The following is a 23,549-nucleotide window of genomic DNA, read 5'->3' on the forward strand; positions in this document are numbered from 1 at the left end:
AACTGATGGAAATAAAGCAAATTGCAGGTGTGAGGTGATTATTGTATGTGTATAAAGAAAGACTTCTTATTAGGCCTGAGGGAAAGACCATCTTCAGAGTGGTGGCACTAAAACACCATGTTCCATATAGTCAGTGCTCTGGGTTAGTCCAAAGTAGCAGGAGTTGAGTGGGACTCCAAAGACAGTGACCCCTGAGGACTTAGAGGAGAAAGAGGAGGAGGAAGGTGCAGCCATCGTTTAGGCAGTGTGCCCCAGCCAATGGACTGAGCTCACTAACCCACCACTTGTTTACTACTGAGTTTGTGCAGTGTGACAGATATGATGGTAGACATTAAAATAGAGCCATGAACAAGGTAGATGTGATAATTCCTTCCCCACAGCCAGTGAGTTTACTGATAGAAATAAATAAAGATTTACATAGATAATTACATAACTCTAATTGGTGTGAGAGTATTTTTGAATAAGTGCCATATTCTTCTATGAGACCATATGGCAAGGAAACATAACCTAGTCAACAGAATTATGGAAAGATTCCCAGCGGATGTGATATTTAAGCAGCCTCCAATCTGCAGAAAAGAGGCTGTCAAGAATATGACAGGAATAATTCTGTAGAGATTGGGCCAGTAGGTCATTGCTAAGACACAGCCTTCAGAATAGGACAGGCAGGAGCCAAGTTTTTAAAAGTTGAAGCAGAAAGACAAAGTGGGTACAGCTATAAGAGTGATTTGATGCCATCCTAGAGAGCCAGGTTAGTACAATTTAGATAGTTTTGTTCTTTCTCCCCTGCCTGTATACAATTGCCAACTGTTAACTGGCTTAGGCTAAGAATTGATCATCAATGGAAAAATAAATGACTGAAATGGCTTTGATTGTAAGAGGAGGAATGAGGGAAGGGTCTAGGAATTTCTTGGATAGAAGGACATTTTTGTTGTAATAAATCAAATTAACTTTCCAATCCATGGAAATAGAGAGTTACTGAAGATTACCCAGTTTTTCAATATTTTTGTATTAAGAAATATTTTGGATGGCCACCACGCACATAGCATGATGCTACTCCTTCAGTAAGAAATTGTGAACAGGATTAGTTTTGTTTACATGCAGATGCTCATGGTCTAGGGAAGAAATGGCTGCACTAGAGATGGACACACCATTACTATTATTGAAAGACAAACAGAGAGTCAAAATGAATTTTTTGGAGAAAGTAACACCAATAGCTTTCAGGGAAATGTCTCGAATCAAAGGTAACAGTATGAAGAATTACCAAAAGGAAGGAAAAACACCTTTTAGGAAATCAATTGATAGAGTATAGAAAGCAGAATGACTTTCTTACCCATAAAAGAAAATGTGCATGTGATATACCCATACACCCTCACACATGTAGAATGTAAGACGAGGGAAAATGAGCTGTGAATTCTCTTCAACGCCTTGACAGTTGAGTTTCCTTTTGTTTCAGTAATGAGCTTGGCAGCAGTATAGGTGAAGGTGTAATTTGAGGTCAAAGTCCGAAGCTGACCTGTAGGACACTAAAGATGGTTTAGGAGGGAAGAACATAATATTAATAAATGGTTATACATCTCAAGTCCCTCTGGGTTGCAGAATATTTAGAGGTGAGCCATCTGGTTTTCAGTCTACAATGATCACAGTACTGTCTACAAATTAGCTGTGTTAAGAAGACAATAACCAAACTCATGCTCTGTGGATTTACTGTGCAGATATGTTTCATTTTTACTTTCCAATCGCTCTCTGGGTATCCCCTAAGCAAGCACCCCATTCTGAAAGCTTGTCATTCCCAGCACATGATAGGACTCAGATAATCTTTGTACCTTTCACGTTTAGAAGGTAAGGTCTCCCAACCATTCCCATTTAGGAAGTATTTTTCCTTTCTCTGTTCTCTTCTCAGATAATTTAATAAAATGACAAAGTCCTTCCACATTAAACCTAAGAAAGAACTTATCTCCTTGAATCAGGAGAAAAATATGTATTACTCTGTAGATTTTGAGTGAAGAAAATATAGTGAATTAATCAGACTACTAATTTCGTGAGTCTTTGCACAGTTTACACTGTTGACCTTTCTTTGTGTGGAGAATTTAAGGACAGCTTATTATTTTTATTACACTTATTCACATTTATTACATTTATTAAAGATCATGCAACTACGTCAACCTTTTATATTCAAAGTCCAAAGCCCTTAAGGTTTAGTTTCCTTAGTAACTTCACTTTTATTGTGTGAAATCACTCCATGTTTTTTTTTCCCTTCAAATTACAGAGGCGTAGTTCCCATGCACAGAGAGTATTAATATAGTTAAAGAATTAATGCATAAATTCAGCACACATTTTATCTCTACTTAAATTAGGTAATTGTGTAAACATTTTACACAAAGGGAACTTATATTTTAACTATAATGGAAAGAGAAGCTGCCAGCACCTGGGAAAATTCATTTAAATAAAGTCTCTGCACAAATTAGAAGTATTCTCATTACCATAAAGCTTTTTCATGCTGTATAGAGGTCTAAAGATCAGACATGTCTCATGAACATTCTTACACTTTTGTTTTTTTGCTTATGCTGCCCTTCTCACCTATGGAAAAGCTAGGGAAATGTGATGTTTCAGATGTGAATAATTCACCTTTTTCCCTTTGGATTCCAAATAAAACAAGAATTATGTAAATTCCCGAGTATTTCTGTTCACCTCGCTCGATTTCTTCCAGTTTACAGTATTCTGCAAACCAATACCATATAATATATTTGCTATAGAAAAAGTTTTGCCAAACATAATATTAGTAATTGAAAAATAATCAACAATTCACCACAATTAGAGGGTAATCACTTATGACTCCCAGAAATGCTTGGTTTGGTTTACAAGATTATTTATGATAATTATTAGTTGGAGTCATTTGTCAAGATTAAAATGACAAAATATTACATTAGAACATCTGAAGTTTTAAACTACCCCAGACAAATGAGATTTGGAGCAGTGTCATGATAAATCCAGATTTGGTCTTGCAGGAGTGAATTGCAGATCAGAAGCTCCATCCAGACAGAAAATTGCCATCCGTCGGCTCAGAAAGTTATTGGTTTGGCTAAGGGGCAGGGGGTGGGGATCTTATTTCCAAATTACCTTTAGAGGTAGAATAATGCCTCTTTAGTAAAGAAAACAACAAAAATATGTCAGTTGGTCAACACTAGAGACCAAATTGACCTTTTCATCTCTTTTTATAAGTCTTCATAAGACTGTGAGATATCTGTCTTCTTTGTGTCAAGAGTATAGAATTGTCCTTCAGAGTCCCTGGGGTACTGGGTATGGATCCTTGTATAGGTACCAAAGTCTATACATGCATCAATCCATCACATGAAATAGTTTAATATATGTCTGCATCCTGCACATGTGTTCCTGAAAAGCTTACTTCATCCCCGCTGCATAAAATTTGATATGAACATTATGGAAATAATTGATCCAAGCCATTGTTTGGAGAATAATGCTAAGGCTCAAAGGTGGCCATGTGTTTAGTATATGTACATTAATACATAATTTAATCAACACAGTTGCTTGTCTGAACAGATGTGGAAATGTTGGATTCAACAGGGTGACTGTCATATGAAAATCTTATAGATAGACAAAAGTAATACAATTAATTTATATTTCACAAATTGATTGGAAAAGTATCTAAGGATCTTTAAAGAAAAGTTTTATGCAGCATTATATGAAAAATATTCTCCTAGTGTCCCAGAGATGGTCACACATCTATAATGATATTCTCCTATTCCATGATAGTAGGTCAGAGATATTTTTGCTCTCTTTCATTGTGTCTCTGTCTCTGTCCATTTCTCTCTGTTTTGTTTATTGTTTACATATTTGCAATCGAAGTTAGCAATTAGGTATGAACTCAGATATTTGTAATTTTTAGACAAGTATCCTATTACAAGTCATACCTATGGTACTTTCTGCTGGTTTTCTGAGTTCCAGTTATTTGTTTAGTTTTTGTCCTGGCAAGTTGAGACTATGATTCTCCTATGTATATTTCACACATAATGAAATGATGTGTACATGCCACTATATCCAGCCTTTAATTGGTATGCATGAGATTTCATAATATTTTTAAGTTTGTCTAGCCTCGAACCACAATCCTCCTGGCCTCAGGCTCCTGAATAGTTAAGATTACAGGTGCAAGCCACCATGCCTGGAAATACAGTTTCAATTCTGTGTAAAATATTGAGCTACTTCATATGTAATGAGAAATGAAATACCACCTTATATATTCATATATTAAGTCATTTGTCTCCTATTATCTGCAATAGATTTTGTTCTTCCAACTTGATGAATCACGACTCCATCATTAAAGATACATATGTTCTCTAATGTGTAAAAGACAAATATATTCAGTCCAAGGTCACTGTCACGAGTTTATACTTAAAAGATAATCACATGAGAATTGGAAACCAACTCTTTGAGACTTTTATTATCTTGTGTTTGTTCAATTCTGTTTCAATATAATTTAAATTCCATATTGGTATAATAGCACCACAGCCATGAAATATATAAAACTATGTATTTAAACTACTTTTCTCTTAAATTTTTCTTTTATTTGTAACTGATTGACCTATATAAACTTTGTTTTTACATTTGTATTCTGTGATTTTTGGAGAGATGGCTATATGCTAAGAAACACAGCACTTAACAGTTACTAGCATGTGTGCAGTTACCAGGTTTGAGTCCTTTTGTAGATTCACATTATCTAAAAGCCTTATTTTTTTCCCCTTCCCTGCCTTTGGCCAAGAGAGCAGATGGATAATTACACTCCTCAAAAGATAAATTAAAGAAAGAATTTGGACCAACTGGGCAAATGAAATATACTGCTAATGGAAGGCTGTGGAGAAATGGCCAAATAAGAGTCACAGATGACCTTATTTTCCTGATAGTGACAGTGCCTTCCAGATTAAAAGCTGTTTTCTTTTATTGAAATAGAATAGTGCCAAACACTGAACCTGCATTGTAAGACATACATCAAGAGAGAAAATATTTCACCACCATGACATGACCTGACATTTTAAAGCAGATAACAAATGACATCTTGTCAATGGCACCAATTTATTATTCCCTCTCTTGTACCTTGGTGCCACAGCAGGATACACATCCCTTTTAATCATGAGACTGTGTTAAACAAATTTTTTTACCAGCAGAGACTGTAAAATGGACCTCATCGTTTCCAAGTCGCCTGACCTCTCTGCTGTTCCCACGATAGCACATAAAGACAAAGGCTATGCTAAATTTTTTATCATTTTATTCAATTTCAGATCCAATTATGAGAGGGTCTTCCATCACTTACATGGTGTCTATGCTATCACGTGGAGTGCCACACACTAATCAGATTCTTTTTATCCTGCAGACACCAGTGCTAAATCACATCACTTCCTCAAAAGAGAACATGAAATAGATGTAGATGTCCAAGCAAGGAGTTCTCTTCTATTCAGTTACAATAGGAAATGACTCCTGGGGTGGCCTTCCCATTGATGCTGAGGAACTCAAAGTCCCTGGTGTTTTTCATGTGCTCCTCCCCTAAAGAAAACCCTTCTCTTACTTGCTTTAACAACCCTCTTCCAGTTTATATCATAGAGTCTACTACTATGAACAGTGCCCTGGGCCATGACTTTCTAGTTGAACTGTTGTAACTAATCAGCATGGAAGCTGAGAAATGACCAGCTTGCCACTCAGCCTTCTCAGCCATGAAATTATCCCTTTATTTCAACAGTGTTCTGACATGCACACAAGACCAACACCTTAGATGATGCATATTTTCAACTGATGGCGTTCAAATTGTGCGCCATAGCAAGACAGGAAGATTTGTATTACTAAGGAACTTAATGCTTTTAGAGTTAAGTTTAAAATAAGTATTTGTGAACCAAATTAAAAAAATAATATTTTGTTAACATTGTAATTTATGAATAAACTATATTTAGGTGGAATTATATTGAGGTGGTAGTTTCAGGCACCACTATGAAGGAGATGAATTAGTTTCTTAGAGTTTCGAAGGAAATAATATGAAAAGTGCATAGGAAAAGTTAAATAAACATCACATGGAAACTGACAGAGAAAACTGGAAATATTTTCCCTTTGTGCAATATAATACTTATAGTGTAGGACAAACACAGGTTTAAATGCCACTGTGACAGCTTTAAATATGTGTGTCATACATAATTATGTGTGCTGTATAACCTTTAACAGTCTAGTTTGTTACATTAGAAAAGGGCAATGATAAATGCTTACCTCCCATTGTTTGAAAGGATTAAATATGCTCATCTATATAAAACACCAGTTTAGCTAACAGTGCACAAACAATCCCTTAGTATTAGCTTTCATTATCACTAGGAAGTTCTGAGCCTATGCCAGGTTACACACTCACGAGTGAAATATTCCCTGTCTTGTGGTGCTATTTTGGGAAGTTCTGGCAATGTCAGGAAGCAAAGTTAGAGGATGTAGGTCATTTGTGGCGGGCAGGCCTTTGGAGTTAATATCTGGTTCCTACTTCCTTTCTTCTTCTCTACATCCTGTCTTCCATGAAGTAAAAAGCTTCCTGGCCCAGTGGTCCCCTCCCATCACTCTCATACCACTCTGCCTGTGTCCATGGAACCCAGACCTGTGAACCAATGCCTATGATACCGTGATCCAGAATAAATCTTCCCTCCTTTCCTCCTTGTTCTCTCAGGCATCCATAACAGTAATGAAGGCAACTAAAAGAAAAGAAATTTAGCTGTTCCTTTGACCCCGTAGGACTGATGAAGAGGAAGAAACAAGAAATTAACCTGTGTTGTGAAAATGAAAATGTAAATAGGTAAAACTACAGAAAGCATTGTCTGACTCAATTTGTATAAATGTTAATGACAACGGCTAATATTTTTCTTAAGATTTTGTTCAGGAGTTTGAGAGTATTGGTAACACTTTGACACAATGAAAAGTATGGCAGAGAAACTCCTATGTTGAGTTTGAGGCCATAATGGGACATGAAAGTAGAAATATCCAGAAAGTATAGTGGTCACAGGTTTGACACAAGCATTTCAGAAAGATACAGCGGGGTATAGAGATTTGTGTCTCATTTTTGCTGAGAAATAGAGGAAAATCTCTATTGTAACAGGTGAGGAAAGGAAGGAGAGAATGGCCAGGAAAAAAATGTACATTCCTATTCAAATGATATTAGAATTTATGCCAGAATACCAAAACTAGTATGAGGAAAACCATGCGAGTCCAGACCCTTATAAACCAAAAGAAATTTGAAATTCAGAAACTGTTGTTAAGGGTCCAAGTAAAGACAGTAATAAAGATTTAGATACCTCAGTATTTCTCCATCGATTTCAAAAAGAAAAATTTCTGATGAAGATGTAGGGTGAGAGTCTAGATTTACGTTGGTAGATATTAAGGTATGAATATTACTTACAGACATATTTTTGGTCATGACTGGCAAAAACATAAAATATAACTCCACATCATTTATTTACACTAAAGAATGAACGTGTCTGATAAAGATAAATTACCTTGAATACTTTATGGAATTTCTAAAGTGACCGCAAAACCATTTTAATTCATTTTCAATTTTCGAACAGCCTCATTGGCTTTTTCTGTTCTCAGGAAACTCTTGCCTTTTCCCTTGCTTCTGTCTCTAAATCCAAGGGAACTTGCTTGCTGCCAGCTATGTAGCTGGGGAGGCAGGGGCCTATGTTATTCTTGGTGAGGACTGTATTTCCTTCTTCCTTCTAAGGTTGCCTGTCCCAGTATGGTTCTTGTGTTGACATCTTTATGGCCTTTGTCTTGCTACATAAAGCTTCACCTTTTTCTGTATTTTCTTTTCCCTTACTCTTTCTTTTTCTCTTGTCCTCATCTTCTCCCTCTTCCCTCTCCTTTGCCTCTTTCCCCTGTTCCTTCTCCTCCTCTTCTTCCTCCTTCTGTTCCTCCCCCTTTTCCTCTTGACCTCCTCCTCCTCCTCTCTCCCCTTCCTTCTCTTCTCCTTTCCCCCTTCATCCTCTTTCTCCCCTCCCTTTCTCCCTCTCCCCCTTCCTTTCCCTTCCTCTCTCTTTCCTTCCCTCTTCTCTCTTCCCCTTTCTTTTCCTTCCTTCTTTGTGTGTGGGTGGGGGGGTTACTAGGGTTTGAACTCAAGGGTTTTGTGCTTGATAGGTAAGCATTCTATTTTTTTTTTTTTTTTTTTTTTTGGCCAGTCCTGGGCCTTGGACTCAGGGCCTGAGCACTGTCCCTAGCTTCTTTTTGCTCAAGGCTAACACTCTGCCACTTGAGTCACAGCGCCACTTCTGGCCGTTTTCTGTATATGTGGTGCTGGGGAATCGAACCCAGGGCCTCATGTATACGAGGCAAGCTCTCTTGCCACTAGGCCATATCCCCAGCCCCAAGCATTCTATTTTTTAAGTCAGGCCTTTGAGGCTGTGGTTAATTTTGTGATAAGATTTCACTTTCATGGGCTGGGAATATGGCCTAGTGGTAAAAGTGCTTGTCTAGTGTACATGAAGCCCTGGGTTCGATTCCTCAGTACCACATATATAGAAAAAGCCAGAGGTGGCGCTGTGGCTCAAGTGGCAGAGTGCTACCCTTGAGCAAAAAGAGGCCAGGGACAGTGCTCAGGCCCTGAGTTCAAGCCCCATTACTGGCAAAAAAAAAAAAAAAAAAAAGATTTCACTTTCAGCCTGGACTGGCCTGGTGGTCCTATTTACATTTCTTGTCATATAGTTAGGGTGACTAAGACACCTTCACATCCAGTCTTTTTCATTTGAAAAGGAATTTTTCTGTTCAAGCTTGCTTGGCACTATGATCATCCACATCTCTGCCTCTTTCCCTTCCCCCTTTCTTGTTCCCTTCCTCTCTCCTTACTTGGAAATGAACCCTTTTACTACTAGATTCTAAGAAGTTTTATTTCTGTTTGTTGTTTGGCTGTTTTTTTTTCTTTCTTCAGCACTGTTGAGGACCACTTTTCCTGTGACAATTGCTGCCTTATTTTCTCTCAGAAATAAAGAGAAACTTACAAGGGCAAATAGAAATGTTTGCTGTTTATTATCTCCTCTTATTAATCTTTATTTAGCACATTCTATTTCACAAAAGGAAGGATTTATGATGGCATGTTTTATATTTTTAGATATACTGAAGTGAAAAATAAGTTAATGCAGGCAGAAAGGGAGGACAGCAATGCCAATGAAGGGATTGAGAGATAAATTCTACAGTGCCATGAACTCATTTGAATTTGCTTCAGGCAAGTCACATGTTTTGCTCTTGAGTTTCAAAGCAAAGAGAAGCAGAGAACATTAAACACTGTACACAGTGTCCACAACATAGGAGATCACCTGTTGCTTAGAAGAAGCACAATTATTCTTGGCACTGAATCTAAAGAAAAATGTCTCCTTTGAGTCCTCATAAAAAGGAGAGCACAACATAGAAAAGAGAATCCTTCAGAAATTGTTGTAGGTATTACATCAAGGAATTTTATAGTCAGCTTGATACAGAACCCTTCAGTGCCTAAGGCACCAGGCCAAGGTGAAAGCACAATTTATTAGCAGTGTTTCTGTGGGGATAATGTTTTGTAGTCTACATGTGCATTTTCCCGTTCATCAAGCTTAGTCCATGGCTAGGTTTTAATGGTTCCTTGGTGGAGAGTGAATTACATCTCAGGAAAACTTTCCCAGATATTATTTCTGTTAAATTTGGATGGGTACTGAACAGCTGTAAATTTGCAGTTCAGCTTCCTAACAAATACTTGGGGTGCAACTACTTTCAGTTATTGATGAAGAGCAGATGCACATAGTGTGTTTTTATGTAAGCTGGAAGCAGAACAGCATTTCTAGTGAAGAAGATGAAGTCTTAGAAGAACTGGGATAACAAGAACTATCATGTTTCTATCCAAAAAAAAAAAAAAATGGCTGCTGGGAAAAGATGTTGAAAGAAATTCCCATCATAGAGCAGTTTGGGAACTACTTTAACTCACTGATAAAAATGTCCCTTTGAATGTGGTTCTGAAAGCTTAAGCCCAGTATAGTGTGTGCCTTTAAATACTCAGAGAAATTGTGAAATCCATCATAATCTCTGTTGACCATTTACCTTGAACATTGTAACTTAGATATGATTCCCACAGAATAAATTTGTTTTGAATCATATGTAGATATGTGAGTCAACTACATCTAAAATTAAGGTATAGTGAAAAATGTCATTATCATGTATATATCAAAATTAATGATAAACATCAAGGGATGGCATTTCTATATAAATGTTATATGTTCAAATCTAAATAACATTGAAATTCTACCTCACCCTAGCAAGAATGACTATTATCAAGAAAACTAATAACAACAGATGCTGGTAGGGATGTGGCCAAAATGGAACACTACTAAACTGTTAGTGGAGTTTAAACTTGGCAAAGCAATATGGAGGTCCCTCAAAAGGCTAAACATAGAGCTCCACTATGACCCAGCAGCCCTACTTTTGGGCATTTACCCAATGGATCACAAACAAGGCCATACTAAAGCTACCAGCACAACCATGTTCATTGCAGCATTACTGGCCCTAGCTAAAGTATGGAACCAACCCAGATGTCCCTCAGTAGATGGCTGGAGCAAGAAATTGTGGTATATATACACAATGGAATTCTATGCATCTATCAGAAAGAATGACATTGCCCCATTCATAAGGAAATGGAAAGACTTAGAAAAAAATCATACTAAGAAAAGTGAGTCAGACCCAAAGAAGCATAGACTTTATGGTTTCCCTTATTGGTAGTAGTTAGTCTAGGAGTCCTCACAGAGGATAATAATAGCTCAATGGCTATGTACATATGATCACATAAAATGATGCTAAGTGAAATGTACTCCAAGATATGGAAACAAGCAGTTTATATTGTTGTTATTTTTCATGTACTATGTGAAATTATTTTTCCTTTTGTTTATCTTCCCTGTGGTTTAGCCTCTGTTGTCTCTACATTTGATTTTGGTACCCTGGGTAGTGTATACATGTTTGTGTGAATTAGAGAAGGGAAGGAGAACGTAAAAATGATGAGACAAAGGGTAAAAGGTGAACCAATGCAACAGCAATACTTACAAGACAATATGTTGAAAACTAACTGTACAACTCAAGGGGGAGGATTGGGGAAGAGGGAAGGTGGGAAAAAAATGAGGGAGGCGGTAACAAGTTCAACAAGAAATGTACTCAACTACCTTATGTATGCAACTGGAGCCCCTCTGTACATTACCTTGACAATAAAATTATTTTAAATTATTTTAAATGACCTGAAATGTTAAAAGTACTGATATATATTTCTATAAAAGCATACAATTCCTTTGACTTTCTATTTTCATTAAATAAGAGGTACTCACAGTTTATTCATTTGCCTTGATTTACATAGATATATGATATAGTAGTATACTTTTGTTTCTCCTTTGAAATAATCTTTCTCCAATTTTTTCTTCTGAAATAAATGTCATCCAATGATTTTCCATCTAAGATAGTGAAACATTTTATTACAATGTATTAGAAAATTTAATATGAGGAATAATGCTATTCCCAGATTATCAGGGAAAGTAGTTCTGTGGGTTTTGGATCATTATGCTAATTAAAATATGGCAAGTGCCAGACATTTTAAAAATGTTTTCTAGTTTATTTGCTCATGTTATGATGATGCGTTTGTGAAGTTGATTAAGTGCTGAATAATTATTAGACAAAGGTCTCTTAGATTCAAAGGCCAAAGTTAGAGCCTTGAATTTAAGTTCAAATGGCTCTAGGTTGTCATTTGTTTACTTGCTACTTGCTAATAACCCACCTGAAATGCCATAAGTGATACAAATTTCATCTCTGCCAGCACCACCAACTGTTGAATGTTAAATATGAGATTTGGCAGGTGCAGAGATTTTTCAGTCACCTTCAAAAAACAGTATGTAGATTCTGAAGCTGAACAGCTTACACACTCACAAAATCAACATCCCAACCATGTGGCAAGGAAACAAACATGTCATTCATCTTTCCATCTTTGACTGACAGTGTTTCCAGAAATGCATGGTTTTAAATAGATTATTTTTTCTGATGCTCATAAAAATACATGTACTTTTACTTGGCAGATGACTTGACTGTAAGCAAAATTATGATGTTAAAGAATGACTTTTCAGCTTGTTCCTTGCATGCTCCCATAGTGACACTGTATAACCTACAGACTCAACTCTCTATCCTTTATGCATTCATTAATTGCTAGTTGAGGTTGCACCAAACATTGACCAGGAAGCAATCTTGAAAATGATTGATATCTTTTCAGAAAACATGATTTGGTTTCTTTTAGGATTCTGCCTATAGGTAAACTATATCTGCCTTAGGTAAACTATATCTCAATAATTTTCTGTCTAGTAAGTTGCAATTTGAAGAAAAAAAGATTTTCTTGTGTAAACATGACTTTTTTTCTTCTAAAAGTTTTTTAGACTAAGTATCACTTTGAAAAACTTTATTTTGTTGGATTTTCTTGGAAAAAGTGTTGGAAATTGTTAACTCATTCAGTGCTCCTGATACTACAGGTCTTAAGCAGAAATGCAAATTCTACTTATCTGTCTAACTTAAACTTGTTATGAAAATTCCTTTGACAAATGACTCCTGTAAATTTGACAGAGGTAGGGGAAGGTCAGAGCCCCTGTGCCTCTCAAATTTCTGAAGGACCTAGTTCCTCATGGAGCAGAATGAATGAAAATGCTAATTTATTGAACAAGGTGCTAGACTTAATTCCACAATAGTGACAATAACTGGGCTGCCTGAATAATTAACAGCACAAACTGAGCTTTTATTCTATATTTAAATTAGAGAATACTTGAATCAGAGAATACAAAGTAGATGTTGATTTCTGTCATTTTATATTTTTTTCTACTTTCATGTCAGATAATACAATTAGCATTTGTTTTTCAAAGTAAAATGTAGGTATTAAGAATTCTGTAGTATTTATTCCACTTTTCTTTCAGGATGGAGTATCTCTACTTATATCTTTTACATAATGCAAAATTCATCATCCCAGTGAACACATTTTAGATTTATGGAACAGAGGGATTTCAGTCATCTTTGGCATTCAACATTCAAGGCATTTCAGATATTTATTCAGAAGAGTATAACAGAAAGTACACAACAGATTGCAATTTGAATGCTGTACTTTTTTTTGCAACATATATCTGCAATCAGAGCTTGAAGGACATGCACAAATAAGATGTATTAAGAATATCACTGTTTCAACTGTATAATTTGCTAGAGGAATTATCACATACTTTAACATTTTCTCAGCATTTTTTTCACATTCTATTCTTGCAGAAATGGTACATTATTTTGTGTTGACTTTAGGGGATGTGAAACTTTAAAGAAACACCAATGCTCTCTATAGTAGAGAGAAAACAGTATTACATTTTGAATCTAATTTTGTCATGTAACCAAACAACAATGTAATACATAGAGAGGAGGGTAGAGGAACCCAGTAGGGAGAATGGATTTCAATGAGCATTTTCTAGGAAAATATGGTAAATGATTATAATTTAACCAAAAGAAAGCATCAGTGAAGTATAAAACAGATAGGAGTAAAGAAAGGAAAATAGCATGACAAGAAAATAACTTGAAAAATACATATATTTAAGGAACTAACAGAAGTAAAGAAGTAGCTGAGTGTGGTGGGGCTTTATAATCTTTATAATCTGGGTTATATGGGAGGTAGAGATGAGGAGAATTGTGGTTTGAGGCTGGCTCAGGCAAAATGTGAGACCCCATCTCACATCTCAATCAATGAAAGTGAGTCATGGTGGTATGCACCCTATTCCAACCATCAGGGAAGTATACCTATGAGAATAGAACACAGGTCCAGTTCTGGCCTGGAGATAAATAGAAGACCCTATTGACAATTAGTAAAAATGTGTTCAGTGCGCCTTTGTCAGCTAAAAATGACCAGCAATGAAAACCTTGAACATATTTATTAAACTTTACACTATGCATGTAGTCAAAATAAGACAGAGTTTGTAGTTTAGAGTCTTGATGCTAAATTCTACATACCCCCATATTAGAAATATGGAGCAGAAAAGCAAGCCATGTTGTGTAATCCTAATCATTTAAGAGAGTCAGGGTTTGGATTTGACTGCCTTTGTTTACATGTCATACATAGTTAACTAATTATCTCCTATATCCAGAGGTCCCACTGCTATCTTTGCTCAATCTTCTTTTAAAATATAAAATAATACTTCTTAGAAGGTCAGCTCACTAGGCCTTTAACATACTAGAGTATGTTAATCTAGATGCAGTATTTATTTTCTTGATATGGTATCATTGGAGCCCTTACATGTAAGGTAGGAGGAAGAAATTAACCAAATTTAAATAATAAATGACAAACTGGTCTAGTTCAGAATATTTTTCATGGGATTTCTCTAGCTACTGAGAAACTCAAGCCCAATAACATTTTGTTTAAAGTTCTACAGGGCCATCTAAAATAATTCCTTCTTTTTACCAAATTCCTAAGTGCTCTTTTTTCCTAGCAAGCCTAATATAATCAGGAAAAGTAGATCATGTGCAAAGCCTTATGATTAACATTGTATCTGAAATAATAGGCTATTTTGCCTCATATACTTGTCAATATAGCCATTTCTAAGTTAAAAAAAAATTGTGACAGACTTACAGCATTCTTGCATTTTATTTTAGAATGTAAGCTTATGGCAGGGAACTGTATCAAAAATTACATATTTTTATATAGCAACCATTGCATTATACTCCTGGTGCTTAATAAATGTTCATAATTTTTTTTTCATGTTACCTTATATATATTTTTTTGATTTTGATTTTTTATTTATTTATTTTTTCAAATTTTTATTATCAAACTGATGTACAGAGAGGTTACAGTTTCATACGTTAGGCATTGGATACATTTCTTGTACTGTTTGTTACCTTGTCCCTCATGCCCCCCTCCCTCCCCCCCTTTCCCTCCCCCCCCAGGTGTTCAGTTCACTTACACCAAACAGTTTTGCAAGTATTGCTTTTGTAGTTATTTCTCCTTTTTTACCCTGTGTCTCTCAAATTTGGTATTCCCTTTGAATTTCCTACTTCCAATACCAGCAAACACAGTTTCCAGTATACTCAGATAAGATTACAGAGATAGTGTAGGTACAACCATAGGAAGGTGATACAAGAACATCATCAATAATAGAAACTACACATAAATGTTCATAATTATTAAAAAAAACCCTATTAGGAAAATAACTCAAATGAAAGGGCTACAGGTCCAACTCACATGATACAGCTTGTGTCTGCCTAGCCAGCATGAAGTTTTGAGATTTCAAACCCTGGGGCTGAAAAAAGAAAGAAAGATGAAAAGAAAGAAAAAAAAGAAAAGAAAGTGAGAAAGAAAAAGACGTAGTTGTCAAGACAAATTTACATAAAAGAAATATATTTAAGAAAGGTTCATGAAGGAGATTCAGGATGTTGAGGGTGAAGACAGTTTTGCTAAGCACCAGTGCTCAAAGTAGGCCTGCATGATGATATAGTTTAGGAGTTATTACCTGTCTTTCAAAAGTCCATGCATTCAAAGTTTGTTCCAGTATGGTGCTAATGAGAGGGGTTGGAAACATTAAGCAGTTGGGTCTCCTGGGAAGCTGCCAGGGTTGTAACTTTGAAGGAATTTTAGGACCTGAATCTGAGACACTTTATTCTATTTCCCTCCTTCTTTTTCCCTCCTTCTTTCTCCCTTCCCCTTTCCTTCTCTTCCTTCTTTCTTCTCTTTCTCCCTCCATCTTCTCTCTTGTATTCTGTCACAAAGTGAGTAGTTTTGATTCACTGAGCACTTTTACCATGGCTTGTGCCATTACCACAGGCCCCACTCAAGAGGCCAAATAGCACCTTATACTTGACTGTTTGGGACTTTTTTTTTTTTTTTTTTTTTACAATGACCCACAGATAAATAATGTAACCTACTACTAAGATTCTCAGGTAAATAGAAGCCTGGTGGTCTCTGTTATCTATGCACAGTTGATAAGAGAAAGAAAAGACAGCGTACTAGAAAAAAATAAAAGCAAGGGAATAAGGACTACGACAGAAAATACTTTAAGGGTTGCCAATAGTACAGAAAAGGTTTTGGTGCATCAATTAAGTGAAGAAAGAAATAATTTGGAAAATAGACTATTTTGTGTCATTTGTGAATTCAATTTTTATTAAAATGAAAGAGTTACAAGTCAAATTTTAACTGACAGAAGTGTGGAAGATGAGGAAAATTGAGAAATCAAGTAGTATTTTCACTTAAGTAACTAAGATCTAGGAAAAAAGGTGGAGTGAGGATAGCTTTAAAATATCATAGAAATTCCATGGGGTCAGTCAGGCACTGGTGGCTCATACCTGTAGTCCTAGCTAAGCAGGAGGCTGAGATATGCAAATTGTGGCCCAAAGCCAGCCCAGGTCAGAAAGTCTGTGAGATTCTTATCTCCAATTAACCACTGGAAGTAGAGATATTGGCACAAAGTGCTAGATTGCTAGTCTTGATCAGAAAAGCTCAGGGTCAGTGCCCAGGTCCCAAGTTCAAACCCTGGGATCGGAAAAAAAAATCAAGAGAGGCAAAGTATACAGAAGACACTATAAATATTGGAAGGTGGGACAGGGTGCTATGAGATTGAGACAGAATCGAGAAGTGGCTAGATACCTTCTCTTGGCTTCTATCTTATTTATGAACTAATCAGAGTTAGGTTAGTGTGACAATTATAAATCCTTTAGGGACCATGAGGAGAGAGAACAGCAAAATTGGGATACCAGGTATTTTGGACACAGCAAACACTTAGTTACCAGTAAAGACTCCAGTCACTAAGGAAGGCCTGAGAACAGTGACTATTTTTAATACTCTCACTGGTGTTTATCACAGCACTCTTTATGAGTCTCACAAATATTTATTGAGTTCTGTCTATGTGCTTGGAACTAGATTAAGGTCTAGTTGGACTTTATAGGATGCAGAAGAAATGGCTCTTCAAGGAGCATGTGTTTCTGTCCTGTCAGGTAGCATTAGGCCAAGGCAAATTGTTTATTTCAGCCAACTCTATCCTTGTCTCCAATAACACCTCAGTAGCACATGATTCCATTTGGTGCTCCTGGGAGAATGTGCCTTGCTTCTTTTGAACTTTCCAAGGCATGTCATCTTTAGTTTGTGAATGGAGATAGAATCCATAATGTTAGCATTTTTCTTTCTCTTTATGCCTTCAAATCTTTTTAGGGTGCTTGTGTATCACTGCTGCCTGTTCTGAGCTGTTCTGTCCTGGTTAACATCATCAGTAATGATTCTATTACTGGTTGGCCCCGCACAAGATTATAACCAGGCAATTAACCATGAATCTCATTCCACTCATTGTGAGAACAACATTCATTTATTTTTAGCACACCGACTAACCTTTAAATTGCTTCTCCAGGCTTGCAACATCAAAACATTTCCTATTTCTGTAACGTTTCAACCTTTAATATTCTTCTTTTATTATTAACTTGGAATGCCTCCTTTCCACAATTTTTTAAAATAACTTAAACTATAATCCTTTAACTTTTGCCATTATGCTGATGTTGAATTAATATATTTGTAGTATAGCACACAAATCCTTGATTTTTGTAGGAATAGACTTAACAACTTTAAGATGTATTAAGTTACTACAAAATTATTTCCAGAGAGAAAATTTTTTTTTCAAATTTTTATTATCAAACTGATGTACAGAGAGGTTACAGTTTCAAACGTTAGGCATTGGATACATTTCTTGTAATATCCTAGGTCCACAATCACAAAAAACTGAGAGTAGAGATTCTTCATTGTCTTCTCTCCTGTAAACATTCATTCCCCTCCTAGGCCAACAGGAGACAGTGTATGTGTTGTGAGATGCTGATGTCACTTTGGGCCACAGGAAAATACTCAGGGTGGCATTGGCTACTAAGTGTACCTGCCTATCCTTCACTCTAGGACTGTTCAAGTTCTGTGGACTAAGTTGATCCAATTAGAATGGAATTGAGATGTTTATTTTCCATTTGGGAGGTTTTGATTTTATCTCCCAATGGTGTGACATCCAACATATGAGACAAGGATGTCTAGGCCTCATACTGAGGCACGAGCAGAGGAGAAGACTGGCAAACCTGATCTATGATACATCAAGCATTTAACTCTCAACCAAAGGAGTCAACTCTGCCCAATCTCCAGTCATGTCACACGCCATGTCAATAAAATCCCTTTGTAGATTATGATGGTCAATTCTGACATGCCAAGCTGGGTGAGCTATGGAGTACTTACATTAAAAATCATTTCTGATTATTAACACGAATGTCTAGTTTCTGTTTATAGATGAGTTAATGTTTGAGTACACAGATTCAGTTTAATAGATTTTGTTTGCTTCACAACATGAAAGGGCAGATTCCAGTGCATTGATGGCTTGGAAAAAGGGAGTGCTGCCTTCTCCCACTTTTCTTTCCTCCTCTCTGTACGTGGGCTGGGATATCTCTTTTCATCTTATGCTGACCTTGGGCTTCAGTTTGTATCATCAGCTTTCCTGGTTCTCAGACCTTTCAGTCTGGACTGAATTACCCCCTGGCTTTCCCAAGACTCCTGTTAGCAGTTGGAAGATTGTAAGACTTTCTCAAGTTCTACATATGTGTGAGCCAACTCCTCATTACGAATCTTCATATAGAACACATATGTAGCTCTTGTTTGTTTTGTTTCAACTGAGAAGTCTAACACAGATTGTGTAATGTCAGGTTCCTAACTATTACAAAACTCCATTATAAACAACATCATGGATGAAATCCTTGGGATCTGTAAAAACTGTTCAGTAACACAGTTGAAGGTGACACTAATACGTAAAGTATCTGAATCTCAAGTTTTCTTTCATAAAACAAGAATATTCATAAAGAATACTACATTGCAGAGTTTCATAAGAATAAATAAATATATGTAACGTTACTGAGATGTAGTAAGTTGACTGTCCAACGATTTATTAGAATGTATTGTCTCATGTCACCAATAAGAAAGCTTTAATCCAATGGCATCAGTGTAATACAATACGTTTTATGTTGATTTGGGGGAAGTTTGAGCTCCACTCAGCCAACATGCAAGTCTTTGCAGATAAGATGACCATTAGTTACATATAACCCACCAGCTAAAGCTCATTTTGTAATCTTTAATATTGTACTCTTGTACATTAATATTGTATGAATCTTTAGTATTGTATGAAATTCTGTGCCCACTGTGTGAAAGTTTTCTTTCTTCTTTTACAATTTAGCTTCTTAGTTGCTTGTGAGTATGTAAATGTATCGATATCTTCATTGTATCCAAAAGTTTCTGCATACACACACACACACACACACACACACACACACACACACACACAACAATTGAAAGATTTCTCTCACCTCTAGATTTCGCTTGCTGAATTTGTATTACAAACAATATACACTAATGAAATGTCAGCTGAGGGACAAACAAATTAAGATATTGGTAGCTTCAAGGAATCTCATCTAAAACATTTATTAATCACAATGCACACACATGGGTCATCATTTATTTCTGTTTGTCTAACGATAGACAGATATATGACCCCAGAAAAACCAGAAACCATTTATTCAAGTGATCAAGGCTGATATCCCCAGTAATAAGACATATCACCATCAAGTATTTCTCATAAGATGTACTGAGAAGTATACTTTGCCATGATAGCTTTCTCCAGATTCCACAACCTCAGTTCAACTATGGATTACAAAAATCTAAATTAAGTCATATGTGACAAAACAATTGATCAATAGCCTTTAAGACAAGGAAGTTGTGAAAGACAAGTCAGCTGTAAACCATTTCCCCAGAGTGGACAGACTAAAGAGACAAGAAGTGAGATGCAGGATGGTGAAAGAGATGAAGAACATAGATGAGGAATTGAGGGGAAAATCGGAGTGAAAATTGGAATTTGACTTATGTACTGTGTCTTAGTCTTGTGAATTACTCCATGGTTATGTATCATGTTAACATTAGAGGAAAGTTAATGTGGGATATATGAACTCTCTGTACTGTTTTTTTCCAGCTTCTCTGGAGTTCCAAAGCTTTTTCAAAGCAAGAGCATTTTAAGTTGGAAATGCTTGATACTTTTGGAGAGATAAGAAATTAAATAGTCTATAAATATTCTAATTAGAACACTATCAATTTACATTTATGTCAGTGTAGATTCAGAGATGTTTATTCTATTTGGGTAGAGTATAATTCAATACTGTTGTATCAAATGAAAGCAGATTTCAAGAGAACCTTATTTGTGTCAAATTTCAGGACCTTGGAAACAAAACTGTAAAAGAGCTCATGTATATGTGTATGTATAGTTGTGTGTGTGTGTTGTAAAAATGAAATTGCCCCTGTATAACCAATATAAGCAACTTAAAAAAGAAAAACATCTAATTGTTTCCTCAAATTAATAGCTTAAAGAACATTCAAAATTATACCTCTTGTTTTTCCTAATATGCAGGGAACATTTACTGTCTGCTGGGTGCTCTTCTAAAGTACGTCACTTCTGCAGCTCAATCCTTTTAATGATCAATCCCATTTAAAGAATATGATATTATTCCCAAAGTTATTATGTTCTCAAAATCACACATAATGAAATGACAGTGATAGAGTTTGAAGCCAATTAGTTTGTCTCCATGTTGCACATTATTAACAATGCCTTGAGAGCTGTCACATGATAAAAAAAAAAGTATTAGGGGTATACTGTAACCTTGTCCACAGATTCCCATAGATGATGAAAAAATTCTTAGGTCTATATTCAGTCTGCTGTTCATCAACTTTGAAGCTTTAATTCAACTCTGTGTCCCTTGGCTTTCTTCTCTCTACTTAACAAAATAGTTACTTGTTGGTGTTGAGACTGGAGAGGAATGAGCTGATGGAAATTCAAACACACTGGGAAGGCTGTTATACAGAATGTCCCCTAGCAGGTACTCAGCGATGTTAATTGATTTTACGTATGTATGCTAATGAATGGATATGAAGTTCAACCATTAATGGACCTGCAACTTGTTATTCTACCCATTGTACTTGTAGGGTATCAAAGGACAAATCATGGATATTTAAGGGAAAGTTCCATTATTCCACATGATTTAATGATTCAGAGTAGATAGTCTAAATTCTCTTAGAGGTCTACTACTTTTCCCAGAATCAATCTAGGATAATTATTCAACTGCTATGGTATATTTGACACTTCGGAGGAGAGAAGGTACTAGAAGTAAAACTTGGAGCCTTCTGCACAACTGCCATTTCCACCCCTTGAGCCACATTCCTGATTCTGGTGGGGTTTTTTGTTGTTGGTGGTGGTGGTGAATAGATAAAATTCTTGAGGATTTGTCTGCCTGCACTGCCTTTAAACCATGATTCTCAGATTTGGGCATCCTAGTAGCTAGATTTCAGGCATGCACCTGGGGTCTGGGATATTTGATACTACCCTTTCCCCCATGCTCTTTTCCATAGTATTTTGCTGTTTCAAGTTAATTTATGCATTAGAGTTCATTGGACTAGTTAAAATCATTCCCTTTGATATTGCAGCAAGAATAAGAAGCTCAGTCAGTACAATTATAATTCAGGGCTACAAATCTCACAAGGTTTTCAAATTAATTTGCTCAGACTCAGAATCACAATCAGAATCCATATAACTTCATTAAACAGCAACTGCTTTAAAACATTCAAGACATTACCACTTTTTAAAATTGTCTGTGGGCATTTCCCAAGTGACCAGAGAAACATTTGTGCCTTAGGGTATTAGTATCTGTTGTGAAGAAAAGTTGTTCCATAATGATAAAATACTTGGAAAATACTTAAATATTTCTTTACTTCAACATGGTTTCTAGAGTTTCTAATATGTTAGCTTATTCCTGAACGGGAGATATATCCTTTCTTTAAATTTAGTTGATGGTAACAATTATGTGTTGTGTTGGTTTGTATTAGGTATTTGTTTTGGAAGCTGCCATGAGGAAAAATATATTTCTCAGAAAAAAACCTTTAGGAACAAGTTCCTAACTTATTTAAAAACTCAGCGTTCATACTGGTAGCTCACTTTGATTTTCTATTTTACTTTTAGGTCTTTTACCTGTTCCTCCTCTCTTCAGTTGGAATTTCTCTATGGAAGTTAAATGAATTTTCCCCCTAGTCAATTTTTAAATTTTTTCTGGTATTTTTTTCTTACCAAAACTAAGACAATTTATATAAGTTCAGAAGTCTTGTCAGTAAATTAGATGTATGCAAAACTCATTTACTGTGAAAGAGAAACTTTTTTCTTTTTTATTATTCTCTTTAAGTATTTGTACAAAGGAATTGAGACTTAACAAAGCAGATGATGAATGCAATATATCTTGATCAGTGTTTCCCCTTTCAACATCCTTACCCAGTCCTTGCCCTACTGCCCGCTTCCCTCACTCTTACTAGTTTTGTAGGATACACATTAGATTCTTCATCAATGACATTATTTAAACTCTCAAAGTCACAACCTACATCAAGTTAGCACTGATCAGTGAAGTTTGGATAAAGTTCAGATCTGGGTCCAATGCTTTCTTTGAGTTAGTTTTGTGAAATAGAGATATAAGATTCTCTCTTCTCCTAGGTATTTTATTCTCAGAGGAAGAAATGAACAGTAGCCATATAATCTGCAGAAAAATAAACGTACACAACAGTTTTATCGGTTAGCTATTAAGTTTAACATGAAACAATACAAAATTTAGCAATGAGTCACTAGTCTAAAAAGAAGTTAAACACTGTTGTGTTGTTTTACAGTGGGTAACCTTGTTTGTTGCTCCTTTCTTCTTAATGACTAATAACATTTTGAAAATTTTGTATTCATCAACTTTTAATACATAATTATATAGTATACTTAATAGTAACTAAGCAAAAATAAGCTTTGTACTATATGTTAATAATAAAACAAAATACCGAAGCATTGATCTGCCATCTGATAGGAGAGTTGATGGATTGAATGCTAACTCAACATGTATTATTCACTCTAGAGTAACTCAGTATGTTTACATTAATACTTTTCTTACTGAGTCTACATGTTGTGATGACTAGGTAAGGGACTCTCTAGGAGAAAAACTACTCAGGGGAATTGAAACTGTATTAGAAATACTACCATCTGATGGGTCAAATTATTTGTACTCAGAGTTTCTTTTTTATTGGTGGGGGGAGGGGGTGTTGGCCAGTCCTGGGCCTTGGACTCAGGGCCTGAGTACTGTCCCTGGCTTCTTTTTGCTCAAGGCTAGCACTCTGCCACTTGAGCCACAGCACCCCTTCTGGCAGTTTTCTATATATGTGTTGCTGGGGAATTGAACCCAGGGCTTCATGTATACAAGGCAAGCACTCTTGCCAATAGGCCATATCCCCAGCCCTGTACTCAGAGTTTCTACATTTGAAATTTAATAGAATAAATTCACATTTGTACAGATAGTGTTTTTACAATTTTCCACTTTTACAATTCCACTTTTGACAGTTTGGGGATGGAATAATGTAGTTTTTGTTTTCTTTCTTACATGTGCGTGCACGTGTGTGTGTGCATGTGTGTGTG

This window comes from Perognathus longimembris, chromosome 24 (genome assembly GCF_023159225.1).
Source record: "Perognathus longimembris pacificus isolate PPM17 chromosome 24, ASM2315922v1, whole genome shotgun sequence".
Lineage (NCBI taxonomy): Eukaryota > Metazoa > Chordata > Mammalia > Rodentia > Heteromyidae > Perognathus > Perognathus longimembris.